The sequence below is a fragment of the Tympanuchus pallidicinctus genome, unplaced genomic scaffold (assembly GCF_026119805.1).
Source record: "Tympanuchus pallidicinctus isolate F22 unplaced genomic scaffold, pur_lepc_1.0 scaffold13, whole genome shotgun sequence".
NCBI lineage: Eukaryota > Metazoa > Chordata > Aves > Galliformes > Phasianidae > Tympanuchus > Tympanuchus pallidicinctus.
The window spans coordinates 26,787-47,188 of NW_026294648.1; the positions used below are offsets into that span (position 1 = coordinate 26,787).

Genomic DNA, 20,402 nt, shown 5'->3' on the forward strand with positions numbered 1-20,402 from the left:
TCTTTAGCTTCCAAGTTGTGTTGAAGACTTGCTTCCACTGTAATGCACAATGTACTAAAAACTGAGAGACGAACATGTGAAGAGTTTTTCCAGCCTTGATTTCATGTCTAGAACTTTGGAACCCACTACTTGCAGTTGTTCATCTGTCCCAACTGGTCTGGTTTGAAATGCCCTCATGCTTGTTGAATTGCTCTGCTGTTAAAGATGGAGCAATTCTTTCAGGTACCATTGCACCGCTGTTGATGGCTTCTAATTCTTGCTTTCTTTGTTTTCCCCAGACTGCTTTTCAAGCCTCCTTTTTCTTTACAGTCAAAGTGAGAACTGCACTGTGAGGTGTAGAGCCTTGTTGTGCCTGTACATAAAGAGAACAGCAGCAGAGCTTCACAGCTGACTGCTGGCAGCTCTCGTTGTAGCCAGTAGCATGTAACTGCGCCAAATCACAGAATCACAGAATCACAGAATTGTAGGGGTTGGAAGGGACCACCAGAGATCATCGAGTCCAACCCCCCTGCCAAAGCAGGTTCCCTACAGCAGGTCGCACAGGTAGGCATCCAGGCAGGTCTTGAACATCTGCAGAGAAGGAGACTCCCCCACCTCCCTGGGCAGCCTGTTCCAGTGCTCCGTCACCGGAGCACAAAATCCTTTGTGGTGGGTTTGATTTCATTTTTGACAGGCGAAGGGGAGGGCAGGGGAGGGCAGGGGAGGGCAGGGGAGGGCAGGGCAGGGCAGGGCAGGGCAGGGCAGGGAAGGGAAGGGAAAGGAAGGGAAGGGAAGGGAAGGGAAGGGAAGGGAAGGGAAGGGAAGGGAAGGGAAGGGAAGGGAAGGGAAGGGAAGGGAAGGGAAGGGAAGGGAAGGGAAGGGAAGGGAAGGGAAGGGAAGGGAAGGGAAGGGAAGGGAAGGGAAGGGAAGGGAAGGGAAGGGAAGGGAAGGGAAGGGAAGGGAGGGGAAGGGAGGGAAGGGAAGGGAAGGGAAGGGAAGGGAAGGGAAGGGAAGGGAAGGGAAGGGAAGGGAAGGGAAGGGAAGGGAAGGGAAGGGAAGGGAAGGGAAGGGAAGGGAAGGGAAGGGAAGGGAAGGAAGGGAAGGGAAGGGAAGGGAAGGGAAGGGAAGGGAAGGGAAGGGAAGGGAAGGGAAGGGAAGGGAAGGGAAGGGAAGGGAAGGGAAGGGAAGGGAAGGGAAGGGAAGGGAAGGGAAGGGAAGGGAAGGGAAGGGAAGGGAAGGGAAGGGAAGGGAAGGGAAGGGAAGGGAAGGGAAGGGAAGGGAAGGGAAGGGAAGGGAAGGGAAGGGAAGGGAAGGGAAGGGAAGGGAAGGGAAGGGAAGGGAAGGGAAGGGAAGGGAAGGGAAGGGAAGGGAAGGGAAGGGAAGGGAAGGGAAGGGAAGGAAGGGAAGGGAAGGGAAGGGAAGGGAAGGGAAGGAAGGAAAGGAAAGGAAAGGAAAGGAAAGGAAAGGAAAGGAAAGGAAAGGAAAGGAAAGGAAAGGAAAGGAAAGGAAAGGAAAGGAAAGGAAAGGAAAGGAAAGGAAAGGAAAGAAGGAATTCCTCCAGAGCTGTAAATTTAACATCCAGGAATACTGTGAAAGTATACATATTTGACATATCATAAATATGAAGAAAAAGAAGGAAGATTCAGATGGAGACATGGGTGATAAGATGGGAGAATAGGACTGGAACTGCATTGGTGACATCTTGTCATAATTGATGAAACAACTAGAATGCAGGCTTAATGGCAAATCTGATCCTAATGCAGGCTTAACATTGAAGTGTGGTTGCACCTGGACAACTATATAAGCTGTTAAAAGCATTTGTCATTGTGTAACAACAAAGATGTGAAATGGCAACAGTTTTTGCAGCTCTTGTTTGTAAAGAATCTTCATGTTTCTATTTATTTAAAAATGTAGAATGGAAGAGAGGTTCAGAATTTGTGTGGAAGGAAGAATGCCCAGTACCTTCTTACCAGCGATTTTTTTATCCTGATATTTTTTTCCCTGTTTAATATCCTCTGATCAGTGTTTCTAAACGCTTGCCTGGTGTCTCCTTGAACTCATGTTTTTCATATTCATACCGCCTCCGGTAGAGTATTCCATGATTTTATTACGTGTATGAAAGCTCACTGTTCTTTGTTGTTTTTGAACTTGGTTCCTGCTACCTTCATTCTAAAGTCCCTAGATCTTGAGTTGGACATGATGTGTATCATAATGCATAATCACCACTTCATTGAGGCTTTTGTAGACATCTCACGTACATCTTTTCTTTCCTTGGCAGAAAAGTTCCAGTTTACTGAGTTAATCCTCCTACAGAAGTCATTCCATACTTTTGATTATCTCTGTAGCTTTTCTTTGAATGCTCTCTTGCTCTGTTTTTTATTTTTTATTTTTATTTTTTTATTTTCTTTCGTTTTTGAGATGGTATTAGGTTTTGAATTGCACACAGATTCAAGCTTGGGACTAACCATGGGCTTACATGTGGACAAGATGTTTTTCACTGTTTTGTTCACTGTTACTTTCTTACTAACTCCCAACTTCTGACTAGCATTTTATTTGCTCCTGTGCACAGAACCAGTGCCTTCATGGAATTGTATCTACATGTTTCATCCCTTAGCGACGATGGTCCCTGTGAGGTCATCAATCCGTATGACAAATCACAGAATCACAGATTGCAGGTGTTGGAAAGGACCTCTTGAGATCATCTAGTCCAAATACCCTCTTGAAACTGGTTCCATAGAGTAGGCTGCAGAGGAAAGAGTCCTGGAGGGTTTTGAATATTTTAAGAAGGAGACTCTGCAAATCCTGGGCAGCCTGTTCCAATGTTCTGCCACTCTCACAGTAAAGTTCTTCCTCATGTTCAGATTGAACTTCCTGTATTACAGTTTATGCCCACAGTCCCTCGTCTTATTGCTGGGCGCTGCCAAAATAACCTGACCCCATCCACTTGACTCCCACACATGAACTATTTATAAGCATTGATAAGATCCCTCCTCTGTGTTCTCTTTCCCAGATGTGGCCTCACCAGGGCAGATAATAGGGGAGGGGATAACTCCCCTTAACCTGCCAGCCACATTCTTTTTAATGTGCTCCAGGACACCGTTGGCCTTCTTGGCCGCAAGGTCACACCACTGGCTCATGGCCAAACTGCTATCCACCAGGACATGCAGGTCTTTCCCTGCAGAGCTTAGTACTAGTTCTAATTCTTTTAGTTAGTGCTCTTTGAAGTCCTTTTTAGCCTTGCTAATTAGGATTTTGCTTTTAACCTGCCAGGCTGCGTGATTCATTTCATTTTATTTGCTTGGATACAATAGACATCTTTTTGAAAAAATGCCTTCATACTGCTAATAAACTTGCTTACTTAGCCATTTGTATGTGCTGGCCTCCTTTAATCCATTCTCCAGCCTTTCTCAATAGGTCATACACAGCAGTTATGCTTCTAGTTTGGTGTTCTTCACTTTCCATGCTGCTTGCTAGGAATTAATCCTCTCCGCTGACCTTTCTAGTTTCTTTGTAACAAGCTTCTTCATTTTCGCCTAGCTTTCTTTGAAGCTTAGCACAATGGCAGTGGAACATTCAGCCTGTGGTGCCCCTTCGGAGCTGCTGACTGAGTCCTCTCTGGTAACGGTCACAGTGGTTTTTCCACTGGAAGGGCTAGAACCAGATCATGTGCATTTCTCAGTACAAAGCCAAGAACTGCATTTGTTTCTATGGGCTCTCTAACCAAGTGCTCTGTGGAATAATTGCTGACAGAGTTCAAAAATTACATCTGCTTCAACTCCTGGCATGATATTTGTCAATCTACACTTGAAGTTTCTTATTACTGCTGTATTTCCTGACCATACTGCCACTCTGATCTTCTTCAGCTTATTGAATTCGAGGCATTTTATTGTCCTTGGTCAGTAACATTATCTATCATACCTGTATTCTTCATACTTAGTCCTAGAATTTCAGTTTGTATAGACACTGTGTTACATACTGAGTTGATTAGCTTACAAATTCAGCATGATATTGAGCTTTCCAAAGGGCAGATTGCTGTTCTGCCACTGGAATGTTTTATCTTTACTGTGTATTTTGTTTCTTGATATTAGCGTCCCACTGTCTTTCCCAAAAAATTCTAATATGCCTGTTGTATCAATGTCTGAATATTGATTAGGCATTCTTGTTCCTCATCTTATTTCATAGATTTCAAACACTGTGAAGAAGTGAGTGTTTTGCTTTTCTTCCTATTTTGGCACCTTGTATGAAAAAAAAAACCAACAATATATTTGCTTTCAGTTCCCTTCTGGATTATTTGCATCTTCTGAATTGTGCTTTCTTTGAGAATTTAGAACCTGTCCATTTTTTTTCCTCATAAGGGTAACTCCTGCTGAATCTGGACTTTTCCACACCTGTCAGATTTTCCAACTACTTAGCTTTTCCATCTGGTAAGGGAGTATTTTCATTTCAGAATTCTATCTAGGACCTTTATTTTGCTAAGTATGACTGAGGAGATGCTTTCTAAGTTCTCCAAAACCAAGCAGTGTCATGGCAGAGAGTTAGATATGCTAGATATTTTCAAATCAGGTGGATTTGATGAAATTCCTCTAGGGGACCAGGAGAAGCATCTGAAGCAGTGCCAGAAGTATTAGTTATTGTCTTTGAGGAATGTGTTGCCTCTTACTACTTTTTCAAATGGTGAGGGGGGCAGAGGAAGTGATCGCTGAGCCTTCAGAAGTTAACTGCAAAGTGAGTAACATCCAGTATCAGTCTATCAAGAACAAATCATATCAAACACATCTAATATCCGTCTGTGAGAGGAACTATGTAGAAGGGAGAGTGGCAGTAACATGTACTTTAGCTTTAACAAGGATATGAGTTAGAAAAGCAATGAAATTACTTTGTCTCAAAGAGATGAGCAAAAAGGCTTGGTTCTTTTATCTTTGGTTGGTACATCTGAAGAAATAACTAAGGAACATAATGCAGAGTAATGAATACAAAAATATTTTGCTATCATCACAGCTGAATAAACAGGAGTATTGCCATACTTTTCATGCTCTGATTCAGATAAGGGCAGCAGAGGACTTGGCTGAAGAATCACATGCAGTTTCTGATGCTTTCACTAAGGGAGAAGTATAAAAAACATGGCTCATGAGGAAAGGCTGAAGGAACTTGCATAGCTTGATCTAGAAAAGAGAAAAAGAAACAGATAGCCAGTAATCATCTTTAAGTATTTTAAACACAGATATAAAGAGAAAGAGAGCAAGTCTTTCTCTGTGTCTGCTGAGAATGGTTGATAACTTAAACTATGGCAGTAGAGACCCAAGTGATACCTCTGTAAATTTTCCTTGTGTTAAGGGTAATAAAGGACAAACAAGTTTTCTCTGGAAGATGTGGTATCTCCATCAGTGGAGACTGGCATAGGTTTGGGTGAATCTGATTTCAGGAAAAGAAGCAGACTAAATGGCCTCTCTGGCCTCCTCTCAGCTCTGTTTCTCTATTTTTCTATGATGAGCATGCCACAGCAAATGAAGACTTAGTTCTCACTGATTCCCATGTAGTGGGGGTCATCATTTCCACTGCAGGTGGGAGTATTTTGCCCAGTTTATAAGGTAGAAATGGGGCAACAAGCCCAGAGTGTTCTTCCTCTTATGTAGGTACAACTCCATGATGCTTCTTGTTTCCACTTGTATTGTAATCTGTAAATTTGAGAGAGCTGCTTCTTTCACTTCCAGTACAATGGCAATTGAAAAAAAAGAAGAAGAAAAAAAAAAAAAAAAAGATGATGAAGAAAGAGAATGGTTAGATATCTACACAGTCCTAACTGGCCTATTGGGCCAAGTAAAGTTTTGGATAAAATAACTTGTAACCAACCCTACTTAAGGGTGTAACATGGTTAGTGTCATAACATATGACTCTGACTTCAAGGACAGCTGCACATGCAAATCAAGAGGAAAACTCAAGACTGAGTCATGCCTGAGCTCCTCTGCTCCCCTATTTTGTGTCAGCTCAGCACTTTTGGAGGCAATTTTTGCAGCATTTTCTGAGGGCCAAAGAGTGCTTTGGGAAACAGTCTGCAGTCCCTCTGCACTGTGTTTTGTCTTGCAGACTTCACACCATTCTCCCTATTTTACATGCATGCTGCAAGTTGTACTTCAGCAGCCTTTATTTGTGAGATTATTTGCTTGGAGATAGATGTGTGTCCAATATGAACAGTGCTGTACATGTTTGTGCTGAGAACAGACAGCCCGTGTCCTACCTTCCTCTGCAGTTCTCAGCAACACTTACATGACTTTTGAACCTCTTTCTGAATTAATTTTGTATGGCTGTATTCTGCCTATCACCCTGCTTATGCACTCCCTCCCTGCCACCCTTAGCACATGACTACTTGTACTACGGGAAATAATTCTCTCTGATTTCTCATCCCAACATAATGCCATTTTGGCCTGATTTGGCATTGCTGATGAGGAGGTTTGTCAGACTGCAACTCTAGTGTCCTTATGGAGAAGGGTTACCTGGAGAGTTTATCCAAAGAGGGCAAGAGGGATATGGTGTGGGAGGCAGGATTGGCTCTCCAAGAGCACAGAGGATAGGACCAGGGCACCTGTAACTGCAGGAACAGCTCTGAGTGCTCACAGGTTGGAAGCGAGGAGCATCACTAGAGATTAACTGGCTGTGGATTCTACCCTCACCCTTTCTTTTCAGACCCAATCTATTTTTTCATCTTGCCACTCACTGTGCTGTGCCCTGTTGTTTAGCTGATCTTTCCTCTGTGCTCCCTGCTGCATGCTGACCAAACACGACCTGTTTCAGACCCTCTGTAACAGGGCTGCTGCTGTCAAAATAAGATGCAGATACCTTACATGAAAACTCATTTTTAGAGCAAGTTAGGTAAGCCTGAAAGGAAAGCTCAGAAATTATGTTTTATTCCACCTTAACAGTGCACCAGAGATATGAGACTTTATATGGTTTGACTTCCAGACACCCAGAGTGGAGCCATCTACTAGCAGGAAGCACTTCTCCTTTTTGAATCAATAACACCGGGGGTAGATGAGACATATTTTCCCAAAGGGCTTCATAGTTATATGCTGTTCTGCAGATTAACACTGAGAATAAATCAACCTCGCTTCTGGGTTTTCAGAGATGGAAGTGGTTACAGAAAGAACAGCCAAATATTTGGTAGCCACCTTCATGCTCAGCATGTCATATGCTGTCCTCATCTCCCTGTCCCCTAATTATTTCCCTTCTCCAGATTTTTCTGCCCCCCTGAAATCCTGCCATCCTGCCCTGTTCCTACCTTGTTGTACTCCTACCTGCTCTATCCCTTATCTGGTCACCTCTGCCCCATCCCATCCAGTCTGTACCCATGAGTTGCTCTGCAGCTCAGTTTTGAGCCGTTTTCTCTCTCTTCTCCCTTCCAGTGTTAAGTAAGACTGAATTCCGGTGCAAGTGGTGCGAGGGAGGCGGCTCTCTACTCTCTGCCTGTGTTTGAGACTGAGTTTATTTGGCCCTGGGCAGAAGTATGCTCTACCCTCAACAAGTCTGCAGTAAAGACAACATCCGGATTTCAGACAAACACTGCTGAGCATGTGCGGGCAGAGCACAGTGATTTACAGCTAGGCCAGAACTGGTTGGTTTCTCATATGGCCAGCAAGTACATGCTGATGCCCCCAGGGATCAGCCCCTGTAATTTCAGTCCCCTGCATGAGCAATGAACTGCCTACATTCTGCAGGGAAATCACTGCAAGACATTTTCAGCATAGGCCAATCACCATTTTTCCCTAACCTCATTCTTGGAAGTTGCTGACCAGCTTTCAGTGAAGTGTTCCCAAAAAAATTCAGCCCAAATTAAAAGCAACCAAAAACTGGATCTTATAATCAAAAGCATTAGGCAACTCTAAATACAACATTTGTTGCCAACTCCACCTCTAATAAAAGGGTGGCTATTTAAATATTTAATTTTGGGAGAGCTTCCTTGATTGACTGACATGCACGCAAAAAGAGTTTTCCTTCCAAACATGGGGCACATGCCCAAGAAATACATCTGATAAGGAAAACCAGTGGTGACTGTATGCAAACTGTTATGTGATCTGGTTTATGTTACTTATTTTTCTCCTCTATCCTTCCCCAGATCTTTCACTAAAGTGTTGTAAAGTCCCGAGCTGACCCCACCACTAGTGGATGTGTCAGGGAGATAGATGTCAGCTTGAGCCATGGCAATTTGCCATCTGTGAAAAGCAAACAAATGTCACCAACCAGAGTAATGAGCCTCATGATTGTAACAGGAATTTGAGCACAGATTTACATGGGATCTCTGTGTTTGGGCTCACAAGCCTTTGATTCTGTTACTATTAAAAGTAAGCAGCTGCAAAACTCCAGCTGTGCAGATCTGTGGAAAAAAAACAAGCATTGGCCATTGACTGCTTGACGTTCTACCTGAAAGGCTGGACCAGATGTGTGACTATTTTGTATATTATGTTTTTTGCTTCTCTGAAGAAGGAAGCAAGGAAGGCTTCCAGTAAAATTTGTAGAGAGTCTTTTAAAGTCTTTTATTGCATTTCAGTGAATAGGCTCCAGAACTTTAAAACTTCTCAACTTTTTTTTTTTTTTCCAATTATATAGAAAGTACTCTCATAATAGATATTATCTCTGTGGCAAAGTTTGATTTCCTTAGAACTTTAGAGCTTCCCAGCTAAATCAGAAGCATCACAGAAAATGCTACTTAAGGGAGAAGTCTTTGCTATTTTGAACTGAGTCCATTGTTGAAAGAAATAAATATGTCCAGATGTACCATCTCCTAAAAGTCACAGTACAAAAGTAGAGATTCAGAACCAAAGTACAATGGCTACAAACAATCTTTAATTCATGCAAAGTTACGATAACCAAGAGACTATAAACTTTATGGTTTGGTAAATTGGCTGCAATCTGCATCCCTAGAGGAGAGGGGAACTGAGATCAGCATGGTGACGAATATGACTGAGGGCCCCACAGATCACTTGTAGTCTGAAATGAAAATCAGGCCAGACCAGATGTAGCTACATTTATTGCTGCACCGTGGATCAGAAAATGTTAAGAAAACAAAGACAACGAGGATTACCAAGCATAAAACAAAGATATTTCCAAGCATATTAGCTGTGAGTCTCACAAAATGATTCTATCAGTCTTGAGGCCACAGAGCCTGGCAGGCTGTAAAGTACTGATGGTCTCTTTTTGTTTTTTGCCAGTATGGCTATATATATATATCTATATATATCTCTATATATATATAGATAGATATATAATACAAATATATATATATGACCCAAGGCTGACATCTAGTGGAAAGAAGAGGTCACAGGACTTTTCTTCTTCCCAGGAGCGCATTTTTCAGTGTGTTGGAACTACAGACGGTGTTTTGGTCTATTTTTTTTTTTTTCTTCTTCTTCTTTTTTCCAGAGATCATGCTGAATGTCACACTAAGTGGATTTCTAAGTGGATTTTCCTGGGCAGGAAAGCAAAACGAGATGCTCATTGGCACTCAAAACGAGATGCTCATTGGCACTCAGGCTAAGCGTGAATCTTTTCTCAATTGCAATAAGTCTATCGGTAGCTGACGGCCAAAAGCTTCACAGTGCTGTCCAAAGCTCCAAAGGCAGGATTTTAAAAATGGCTTTAAAAGACAATGGTCTGGATGATCATGCCCAGTAGAGGTTGGTTAGAGCACCCGGAATACATCTCATAGCAGAATAATCGTTCACTTCAGCTGCAGAAAATGGTGCTGTGGTGTTGGATTTAGATCTGCAATTCTGAATCACAGCAGCCCCTTGGAGAGCAGCCCCTGAGGCTGCGGTGCTGCTCAGCCCACAGTTCTCCCCATCCTTTGGTTCACTCACTGCCTCTGCTGTGCTGGTTGGGCTGGGAGGCTAAGGCTGGAAGGACTTAAGGAATGTTTGCACAATATTCTGCTTCAGTTTCTGCACCTGATATCACATGCTAATGGAGGAAAAAAGCACCTCAGTTTTCAGTTAATAAAAATATAAGTTTCAAGTTCTCATGCTTTTGTGGAAGAATTGAAAACACGAACCCAAAACACTAAAAAACAGTGAAGGACAAATAAAACTTGTCCAATGTTTACTTTTCATATCTCGCAAATTTAAGTCAATATCATAAATCTGCTGGCACCTCAGAGCTGGTGTGAAATGCTCAGCAACAGAGGGGAAGGGAAGCACAAAGAAGGCTCACCAGTTCTCAGGCACAGGAGAGAGAGGACAAACAGAACTCCTGGAGGTGGCTGGGGGCATAAAGCCCAGGGGGACTGCAAGTGGGTCATGAGAGTGTAAAAATGATAGAAGGCTGGCTGCTTTCCTTATTCCCTGTTCATTGAAGGGGAGTTGGACTAGATGATCTTTACAGATCAATTCAAATTATTCTATGATTTTGTATTGTAGGAAGTGAAAAATATCTCCTCCACATATTGGGGTAAAGATTCAAGGCTCTGTAGCAGCAAGCTGTAACCATTGGCTCTGTCCATGGATCATCTTCTTGAGTGGTGTTTGTAGCATATATAGGAGCAAATTACCTGCAGACTTTTGTTGGTCACGAGCAGGTAAATGCAACAAATCTATGCAGAAATACTGTTTCATCCCTAGGGGCATGCACAGCCCTCAGCCACTGCTGAAGAGCACAGCTCCAGCTCTGCTTCCCAGACGATTGCTAAGTAGACAAGGTGAAGCCCTTTTTTTTTGGAATGATCTGACAACAAAACACTGTTGTTATACAAACAGTACAAAGTTTATTGCAGGATTGAGCTTTAATCTCTTGTGGTTGCTTATTGACAACAGAAAAATTAGAAGCTCAGTGAAAAGGCCTTCTCAACATCCTGTTTGTAAGCTGCCTTGAAACAGAGGATCTCACTGCTCCTCTCTCTAAAACCCAACGTCTTAAATGAGAGACAGCAAGGATTAGGTCTGGGTTGCTTAAAGTTCCCATTTATTCTGCTTGATTTATCTTTTGTGCTTCCTGATTTTGGCCTTCCTAAGTGCAGGAAGAGAAAAAATCATGATGTGTGATTTGTGGTATATCAAGATATATGGTACATGAAATCTAGTGCTGTCAGCTGTGGTTGAATGTCATGAAGACTTATGGAGACAGGTTGTGAGACTTTGATCACCTGACACCAAATACCTGCCAGGAGAGACGAAACAACACTGAAGAAATCAGTCAGGCTTCTTTTTCCAGGGATTCCCTCATTTTTTACTTTTTGCTAGCAGAGAATTATGCCCTAATTTTCAAGTTACACACTGGTATCTCGGTCAGTGAGATACTATGTAGTGAGATGACTATACCTGTGTCAGGAGCGCACAACCTCAGAATCATGGGATGGGTTTTGGTGAAGCTTGCAGACCTGATAATCTGCTGTGGGAGGCTAATCTGGAAACTAGGATATTTACTTTTTCCTGCACGTTTGTAGAGAAATCAGGTCAGAACCACAGGTGTTTTAAAACTTCATGCTTTTTTATACCTTGAATAATACTTATTTAATCAGAGCCATGGAAGTAACTTAAACAATACAGAAGATTGATTTTGTCTTATGCTCTTTACATGTTTCCTTGTATATGGGTGCAGTTGGCTAAAACATTAATTTTCATAGTTTTTAGACCTGGCTAGATCACAGGTATGTAGGTGCAGGCATTTAATAGTCAGCACTTCTGCTAGTTTGCTGAGACATCTGGGCCTCACAGTATCTCTTCTATTCCATGAAAGATCAAGTGCAATACTTGGAATTATTTTTCCTGTTGTGGAATTTGGTTTTTGTGAGTGCTAAGATTGTCTGAATTTTGTATGCTCCCTTTCTGGTGTGTATCTGTGCTCTAGTATGCAATGCAGCCCAGAATGTATTTGTTACAAAAGAGAACCAAAGATCTGTTAGAAAATACTTTGTGTTTTTTCCCCAGCTATGACCTTGACAGTGAGTCTGGACATAGTTTTGCAATGCCTTCATGCTGGAGCAGGATAGATGTAGACTCTGTGTTTACATGCTTCTGAATTTTATGGGCTTGCACTTAGTCACTGCTCTCCATAACTAATTGATTGGTCAGGCAGCCATCCTGAGGGAATCCAGCAAATGATGTTATGGGACTGCCTTTGAGGAGAATTATTGGAATAAATAATCCAGATAATTTTAAGATGGAATTTATGACAAAATTAGATAACTGCTGTGTCTTAAAATAGCAAGGGACTTCAAGTGTCCTCTTTTAGGCTTGTGTACATTAAGACAGAATAAGGAGAGGCATAAAGATGCAAGCTTCTTCCTACCCTTATGTCTGCATCTACCAGCTTTCTCTATAGTAGGGCAGAAGACAGCAAGTTTTGCCTGCAATTAGATAAAATAGTTATTTGTACTGGGTAATCATAGCCTGAATAAGTGATAACTGGAGTTGGAAAGAAATTCTGATTCAAGAGGAATCTCAACAAGCTAAGGACCGGAGTCTACTCTTAGCTCCTGTAATTTTGTGGAGCTTCTTGAGGTCATCACACTTGCAAGATTAAGACTTTACATTTTAGGAAATGTCCAAATAAGTATCAGCCATGTAAATGATTGTATGTGGGAGACAGAACGTACCACTGACAAAGTTCAGCAAGCAGATATATCTTGATGACTCAGATGTATCTTTTAAAATCATTTTGTGTGGGAGGTTTGATTAGCTGACTGAAGTCCCTTATTTTTGCTAACTCTGCCACAATTCTGTGACAACTAAGCAGGCGTTTATGTCATTTTGGGCTTATTTTTCAAGAAAGATGAGAGCAAACTCAACATGTTGCCTTGGGGCTCTAAACTTGCGTAAGAGCAATCTCATCAGTATTTTGGGACACAAGTACAGGATATTTAGGATGTTATGTGAATAAATTAAATGTGTTCAGGGCCAGTGCCAAGTGAAGCAGTACTACTTCAAGATAATCCTGATCATGAGAGCTGCCTCAGTCATGTTCTTTACTCCCAATAGGAATATTTCCTATAAGGGCAACAGGAAATTTATAAGTCAGCCAAATATATTGCAGATCAGCATGTGGTGTGTGATGTCTGTCCCTTGCCAGTTATGTATTTGGCACAGAAGACCAAATAGAAGGGAAGAAGCTACAAGATAGAGGGGACCAAGATTTTCATTAAATGACACTGGTGTTTCTGGAAGAGAGAATAACAGTTCAAGAATCTAATTTCCATGTTATTCTTTTCTCCAGGGTTTCCAGAGCATCTCTGTGCAATGGCTATGGTGTCTCTGTTGGACTTTGAAGCTTATGCAGAAAAATATTTACCTAAGATTGCTTGGGATTTCTTTGCGTCAGGAGCACATGAGAATAGCACCCAAGATGAAAACATCCTGGCATATAAGAGGTAACGTGGGGAAGAAGTGGGGGTGTTGTGCTGGAAGCTTTTAAACTATGTTTGTGTACAGGTGTTTGCATTTCATACACAATGATTCCTAACACCTTGCTTGCCCTTATCTGAATAACATATGCTGTGTGCTATGGTGCTACCCTCCATAAGGCTCAAATTGCATAAGACACAAGGGATGCTGAGGATGCAGGCAAATGGTGTGGTGTGTTTGGTATGGTATGACAGGAAAGGGAATGTATGGCTACAACAGAATGTGATGCAATGTGTAGCATGTGGCCAGTTGCAGGAAGCCTGCAACTAGTGCGAGATTTGGAAAATATGCTGTGGACACTGAGGTCAGGTACAATGTACAATGAGTACAGGCATGATTGCTAAGTGAAAGACAGAGACCTGGGACTTGGCTGCAAGTAGAAATAATCTGTGGGATGGACAATAGGAGAGCAAGGAAGGTAAACCGTGGCAGTCTGAAGTGGGAGTGTAAAAATGAAGTACTGTGACCAGTGGGCAAGAGTATGGGATTAATGACAGCTGGTAGTGGCAGAACTACTAGCTGAATTGGCAAGAAAAAGGATGAAGGGCCTTTTTATATGCTCATTTCTTTATTACCTCTGATTGCTGCATTTCAATGGGTAAAAGTAGACATGGTTTCCACAGAGCTTGAAAAGCAGAGAAGCCACCAGACAACTACCATCCTGAAGGGTGCTTTATTTCTGTTGCCTTGCAGGATTCGTTTTCAGCCACGTATGCTGAGAGATGTGTCTATACTGGACACTAGGACGAAAATCCTGGGTATATGGAAATCAGCTTTCCAGTAGGAATCGCCCCGACTGGCTTCCACCAACTAGCATGGCCTGATGGAGAGAAAAGCACAGCCAGAGGTACTCTTTTGCTTTGCTATCATGTAGCAAATGTGATTTGTGAAATAAAATAAAATAAAATAAAATAAAATAAAATAAAATAAAATAAAATAAAATAAAATAAAATAAAATAAAATAAAACAACATTGTTTTTCCAGCTTCACAGGTGAGGAGCTGTTAGGGTAGTTTGAAGTATGACTGAGCAAAGTGCTCAGATTCCAAAGGACAAACCTTATTTCACCCTTGTTTATGAATGATCACAGAGTGCAGGAGAAGCCAAGTATTGCTGCACTTCTTCAGCTTCCACTGTTACCAGATCAGCCCTATATTGCCTCTGAGTCAGAAATTATGGACACACTGTTGTGCTACACCAACGGGGCCACACAGGTCTTCAGTGTCAGGGGCTTTAGGTAGGACATAAAGACGTGGACAAGACTCAGCCTGTATATTCCTCGGTGCTGATCAGAACAATGGCAGCCTTGGAGAAAAGCAGGGCCTCTCTGCATAATCATATGTTAAGTTTGGAGAGCAACAAGTGTTTTTTGTTTTTTTTCCTGTGTGCATTTCTGTGTACACTGAGCATTTGCATGTACATTCCTACAAGGAAGCAGACATGCTTCCATGCAAGAGGATGAAGGCCCTGTTTTTCAAAAAATTACTAAGATCATAGAATCATAGAGTGTCTTAGGTCAGAAGGGATCTTTAAAAATCATTCATTTCCAATCCCCCCTGCTCTGGACAAGGACACCTCCTACCTGGTCAAGCTGGCCAGGGCCCCATCCAATCTGGCTTTGAACACCTTTGGGGATGGGGTACCCATAGCTTCTCTGGGAAGCCTGTGCCAGTGCTTCAGAATGTTCTGAATAAAGAATTTCTTCCCAACATCTAAGCTAAATCTCCCCTCTTTTAGTTTAATACTACTCTTGTTTTCCCATCACTATCAGGTTGTATAAAAATCATCCTTTTATGTAATGGAAGGCCACAATGAGCTCTCCCCACAGCCTTCTATTCTCCAGGATGATCAAGCACAGCTCACTTAACCTTTCCTCTTAGGAGAGGTGCTCCAGCCTGGGTCTTCATGGCCCTTCTCTGGACCTGCTCCAATGACTCCTAATCCTTCCTGTACTGGGAGACCCAGGTCTGGATGCAGTACTGCAGATGGATCCTCTCCAGGGCAGCGCAGAGGACAACAATCACCTCCCTTGTACTAAGTTTGAGAAATGAAAGCAACAGTTGGTAATTTACCTTAATTCCCTAAACATGATCCTACAACAGCATGTGGCAAAGTCAGCTGTTTTTAATGTCTGAGATGTATTTGCCAACTGGCAAACCTTTGTCTTTGGTAGGATATACAAACAACAGGAGTTCAGGTTTTCTCTGTGAACAATGTACAAACAGAAAATCATAGCCATTTTCTGGCAGCGATGCTCAAGTGACCTTCATTCTGATTATTTTTCAATACCTCATAAAGCAGCCAAAGCGATGGGCACCTGTTACATTGCCAGCACCTACTCTACCTGCTCGCTGGAAGAGATCACTGCAGCTGCTCCTGGTGGCTTTCGGTGGTTCCAGCTCTACATCCACCGCAACAGGGCAGTCTCTAGGCAATTGGTCCAACAGGCAGAGGCCTTGGGATTCCAGGGCCTCGTCCTCACTGTGGATCTGCCCTACACTGGCAAAAGGCGCAATGATGTCCGTAATGGCTTCTGACTTCCTCCCCACATGAAACTGAAGAACTTGGAGGGAGCCTTTGAGGTTTGTGAAATGATCTCCTTCTTTCATTCCTTGTGTTGGTGTGTACCACATGAGACAAAACCACTGGGTAACTGCTGCTTCAGTATCTGCTACATCTTGGACAAAGATTTTCCCCTCCTTTTTCTGCAGCCTTCTAGCTTGACCTCCTCCCAGCCGGGCTACTGGCTCTAAGATCCCAGTGCAGCTTCCTCAGAGACACTGATTTTCATCCTCATTGTTGTCATCTAGAAATGCATGCTTTACAACACTGTTAAACATGATTGCTAGAGGTTTAATTAATCTCTTCTAGGGCAGGGGAAGAATCCAAGTCTCTGTTGTTACAGTACAGATGGGGTTTTGTTCTGTTTCATGGCTGTAGGGAAATGACCGATCTGAGTACGGACTGCCACCCAACAGCCTGGATCCTTCGGTCACCTGGGATGATATCTACTGGCTGAGGAGCCTGACTCACCTGCCCATTGTCATCAAAGGGATCTTGACTAAAGAAGATGCAGAGCTCGCAGTGAGGCATGGAGTTCAGGGAATTATAGTGTCCAACCATGGCAGAAGGCAACTGGATGGAGCACCTGCCACTGTAAGTGAGAAAATGGATGTCCCATGAGTATTGTGTGCGTGTTTGTGCTAACTTGGCTACTGGCACGCGAATCTTACTAAATATGCCTCTGGTAGACTTGTGTGTTGCACATCTGCGGACGTATGCAGATATGCTATAGATTTAAACAACTGAGGTGCTTGCCTCAACATGGGCTGCCTACTCAAGTATTTCCTCAGTGTCACAGGAAGGATCTATAACCATACTGAGTTCCCATTACTGTAGCAAAACTGCTGGCTTAATAAAAATTTTCATCGTGAGCTGATGCAGTGCACACATGTTCTTCTTACACTGCATGAAAAATAAAACAAAGCTCTGGAACCAAAAATGTGTAAATGAGAGAATAATGTACTCTCATTGTTCGCATATGCCAAAATATGCGCAAACAGTGCAACTAGATTTAGTGAGAGATCTGTTTGCATCATTGTAGACTCAAGTCTAAATAGGAATCCTGACTTCATGAAGCCAGGGGGAAAAAAAAAAAAAAAAAAAAAAAGTGTAATTTATCCAGACAAAAATTCTCCCACTTTTAAATCTGTACCAAGAAATAATAGTTTTTTGGTCTTATGTATACTTCACTGCTTTAATTTTTTTTCCATTTTTCCAACTGTTCTTAATTTACATGTCTGTATTGCAGTTTCATATTCTTATAGATTTTTTTTTTGTTTGTCTGCTTTGTTTTGTTTTCCTCTGTAAAATAAAATTAGTGCCAGGAAATTCTCTTTTATGTCGAGGGTGATAATAATAAATAATTTTTCTAAACGTTATAGACATAATAATGGAAATGATGTTCATGTAAATTTTCTTTCATGCACAGACGAAACAGTAGATACATAGTTCAGCACTCCTCTGGTTCCAAATCCGGCAACAGAGGCTACTGCCAGTGCTCTTGGTGAGCTACTCTTGGAAAATTTCAGACCCAAAATTTTCAGCTTGAAATTCTGAAAAGTGACAACTAATTGGAAAAATCTATTCAGTGATCTTAGTTGTAGCTGCCTTCATTAAGAAGATGAGAATCAAGGAAGAGAGTGTAAGAGACTGAAGAAAAGAATCTTTGAGTTTGCTGTGGAGAGTTAATTGTGTTTTGTGCAAGGTCATGCCACTGTGATAGTGCCCTTGGGACTAGAATCAGTTCTCTGCATGGTGCTGCTCTGTGCTACCAGCCTAGCACTGCAGAAAAGACCTCAGGGAATCAAGAGATGTAGCTTGAAGGAAACATTATATTTTGATTGTGCTGCATAGCTAATGAAATCCTTCATAGCTGCTTTATGTGTTTTCAGGTTTTCTACGGGTGGTCACTAGGATTGGGATGAAATGTGAGTTTGACAATTTAGACAGTTGTAGAGAGAAGTCTAACACTCTTCTTACAATAGTATAATTCATCATTGTCTCAAATGAAAGTAAGATACTAAAAAATATTATTTCTATTGAAATTTATTGTTTAAATCTCAAAAATAACCAACACCAAAATCAAGTGAAAATGTTACTTTTTCACATATAGGAATATCCATATAAACAAAACTATCTGGCAAAAAAAGCAAGGACAAGCACAGTATTGTACAGTTTTTGGTACTGAGTTATTTATGATGCCTTTTCATATTTCATTTTGAGAACTTATTCTGTTCTAGTATACTTGTCTGTCTGTGTGGGATATTACCTCTTTGTCTTGAACCCAAAAGATGAGCCTAAGTTTCAAATGGCTTCTTCTTTCCAGATAGATGCTCTGGTTGAAGTTGTGGAGGCAGTACGAGGCAGAGTTGAAGTTTATTTAGATGGTGGTATACGGAAAGGAAGCGATGTATTGAAAGCACTGGCATTGGGAGCAAAATGTGTCTTTATTGGAAGACCAGCTTTATGGGGTCTGGCTTACAAGGTTAGTAAAAAGGTTTGAGCCTACATCAAGGAATCACGGAATCAGAACAGTTGGTGTTGGCAGGTCCCTCTGGGTCCATCTGGTCCAATCCCTACTCCAACTGGAACAAGTAGAGCAGGGTGCCCAAGGCCACATCCAGGTAGCTTCTGGAGATCTTGTTGAACATAATGAGATCCAACAAGACCAAGTGCAAGATGTTGCTCTTGGGTCAGAACAACCCCAAATATGGTTAATGAATGGGAGAAGAACTCCTTGAGAGCAGCTCTGTGGAGAAAGACTTGGGGTTCCCGGTGGATGAAAAGCTGAACATGAGCCAGCAGTATGTACTTGCAGCCCAGAAAACCAACTACATGAGCTCCACCTAAAGAGAGGTGGCCAGCAGATGGAGGGAGGTAGTTTATCCCTCTCTGCTCTGTCCTTGTGAGGCTCGACCTAAAGTGGGGCCATCCAGGCCTGAGGCCCCTCAATATTAGAAAGACGTGAAGCTGTTGAAGAGCCCAAAGGAGGGCCAGGAAGATGAAGATGTTGAGGGAGGTGGACTAATTCAGCTTTGAGAAGAGAAGGCTTTGGAGAAACCTTGTTGCAGACTTTCAATACTTGAGTCACCTGTACAGCACAGAAGTGCTTTGTGGTGGTCAGAGGGGCACCACAGGGGAGTTTGTGTCCATTGCCTGGCACTGGACACCGAGAAGAGCCTAACTCTATCTACACTGAACCCTCTCCTCAAGCATTTATATACATTGATGAGATTCCCTTGAGTCTTCTCTACACTAAACAGTCCCAGGTTGCATGTCTATCCTCAAACTCCCCTAGACTCCATAGGTGTTATTCGACGTTCGCATAGAAACAGTTCAATCTTTAGTATTTTTTTTTTTGTCTCTGTTGGATTTCAAGTGGCATTGCTACAAATTGAATCAAACATAGACACTTTGTTTCATTTAAAAGTACACTGGATTTTATGATTTGAAATATGGTTTTGAAACCGATAGCATTGTTCTTTGGGCTTTGATTTCTTGGCATTGAAGACTGATGTTAAAATACTGTAGGAATCAGGACCATCAGTGCTTTTGAAAGCTGGAGACAAGTTTACTTGCCATAAAAATGAGTCTGAAAATTTTATTTTCTGCCAGCCTGTTCAAAGACAATCTATGGTTTTGACACAAATTTCATAGTGGTATTATGGATTCTTTAGAAATACACATGGAACTTTTTCCCGCTGATACTGAGAACATTTTGGACAAGACAGAACACAGCACAAGTCCTGGAGGTGACTAAGTGTGCCACTACTGTTTCAATTCCAGTTTTGTTACTTCTTAGCTATTAGCATATTGCTGTGATCCAGAATCATGAATCAGGCTTCTGATGCATAAAGTTAACATAATATTTAATATAAAGTTATAAAAATAAAGTTACATAAACATAAATATAAATAATACAAAATTAATATAAAGTTAAAATAATATTTAAAATGTAATTATACAAGTGTTATTTGCTTTGATAAGCTTTGGCTTTTTAGCTTATGAATTGCAGCTTTAAAGCTTTATCTTGAGAACAAAACACATTTTTATGATCTAGATACATACTGATACATAACTGAGTGTTAGACATTCCACATCAGACATTTCAGAGGTGAATACTTTCCAGCAGCTAAAATTTAACCACTCTATACTTTAGACCATTTCATCAATCTAAAAGCCTCACATATTCCAGACAAATAAAAAATCTTCTGTTTTGCAGAGTGAGAAACCCTTAATGTAATGGGGGAGCTCAGCATCCAGTAAGACTCTGCAAATAGTATAAACAGCTACTCCTTCTATTTACATTTAATGTTCTCTCCCTTATTACTATTATAGAAGCAAGCACAGCTGGAGAATGATTAGAACAAGGATTTTTGCTCCTAGGATATAGGACCAAGTCTAATTGGGCATTCAGACCCAATTGCACCAAGGACATTCCACTCTGAAAGAGGAGGGGTGGAAGTACCGTATTTGTAGC

At 41.7% G+C, this 20,402-nt stretch overlaps 1 protein-coding gene and 1 pseudogene across 1 annotated transcript in view; both read left to right on the forward strand.

Annotated features, from left to right (window-relative positions):
* LOC128076149 (maternal embryonic leucine zipper kinase-like) overlaps positions 1-20,402 on the forward strand; it is a 226,301-nt gene that overhangs the window by 4,114 nt on the left and 201,785 nt on the right. Inside the window, exon 5 of the mRNA XM_052673520.1 lies at positions 13,174-13,327. The gene's annotated coding sequence lies outside the window, so the exon portion shown is untranslated. The remainder of the gene's footprint in view (positions 1-13,173; positions 13,328-20,402) is intronic.
* On the forward strand, positions 9,459-19,837 carry LOC128075968 (2-Hydroxyacid oxidase 2-like; annotated as a pseudogene).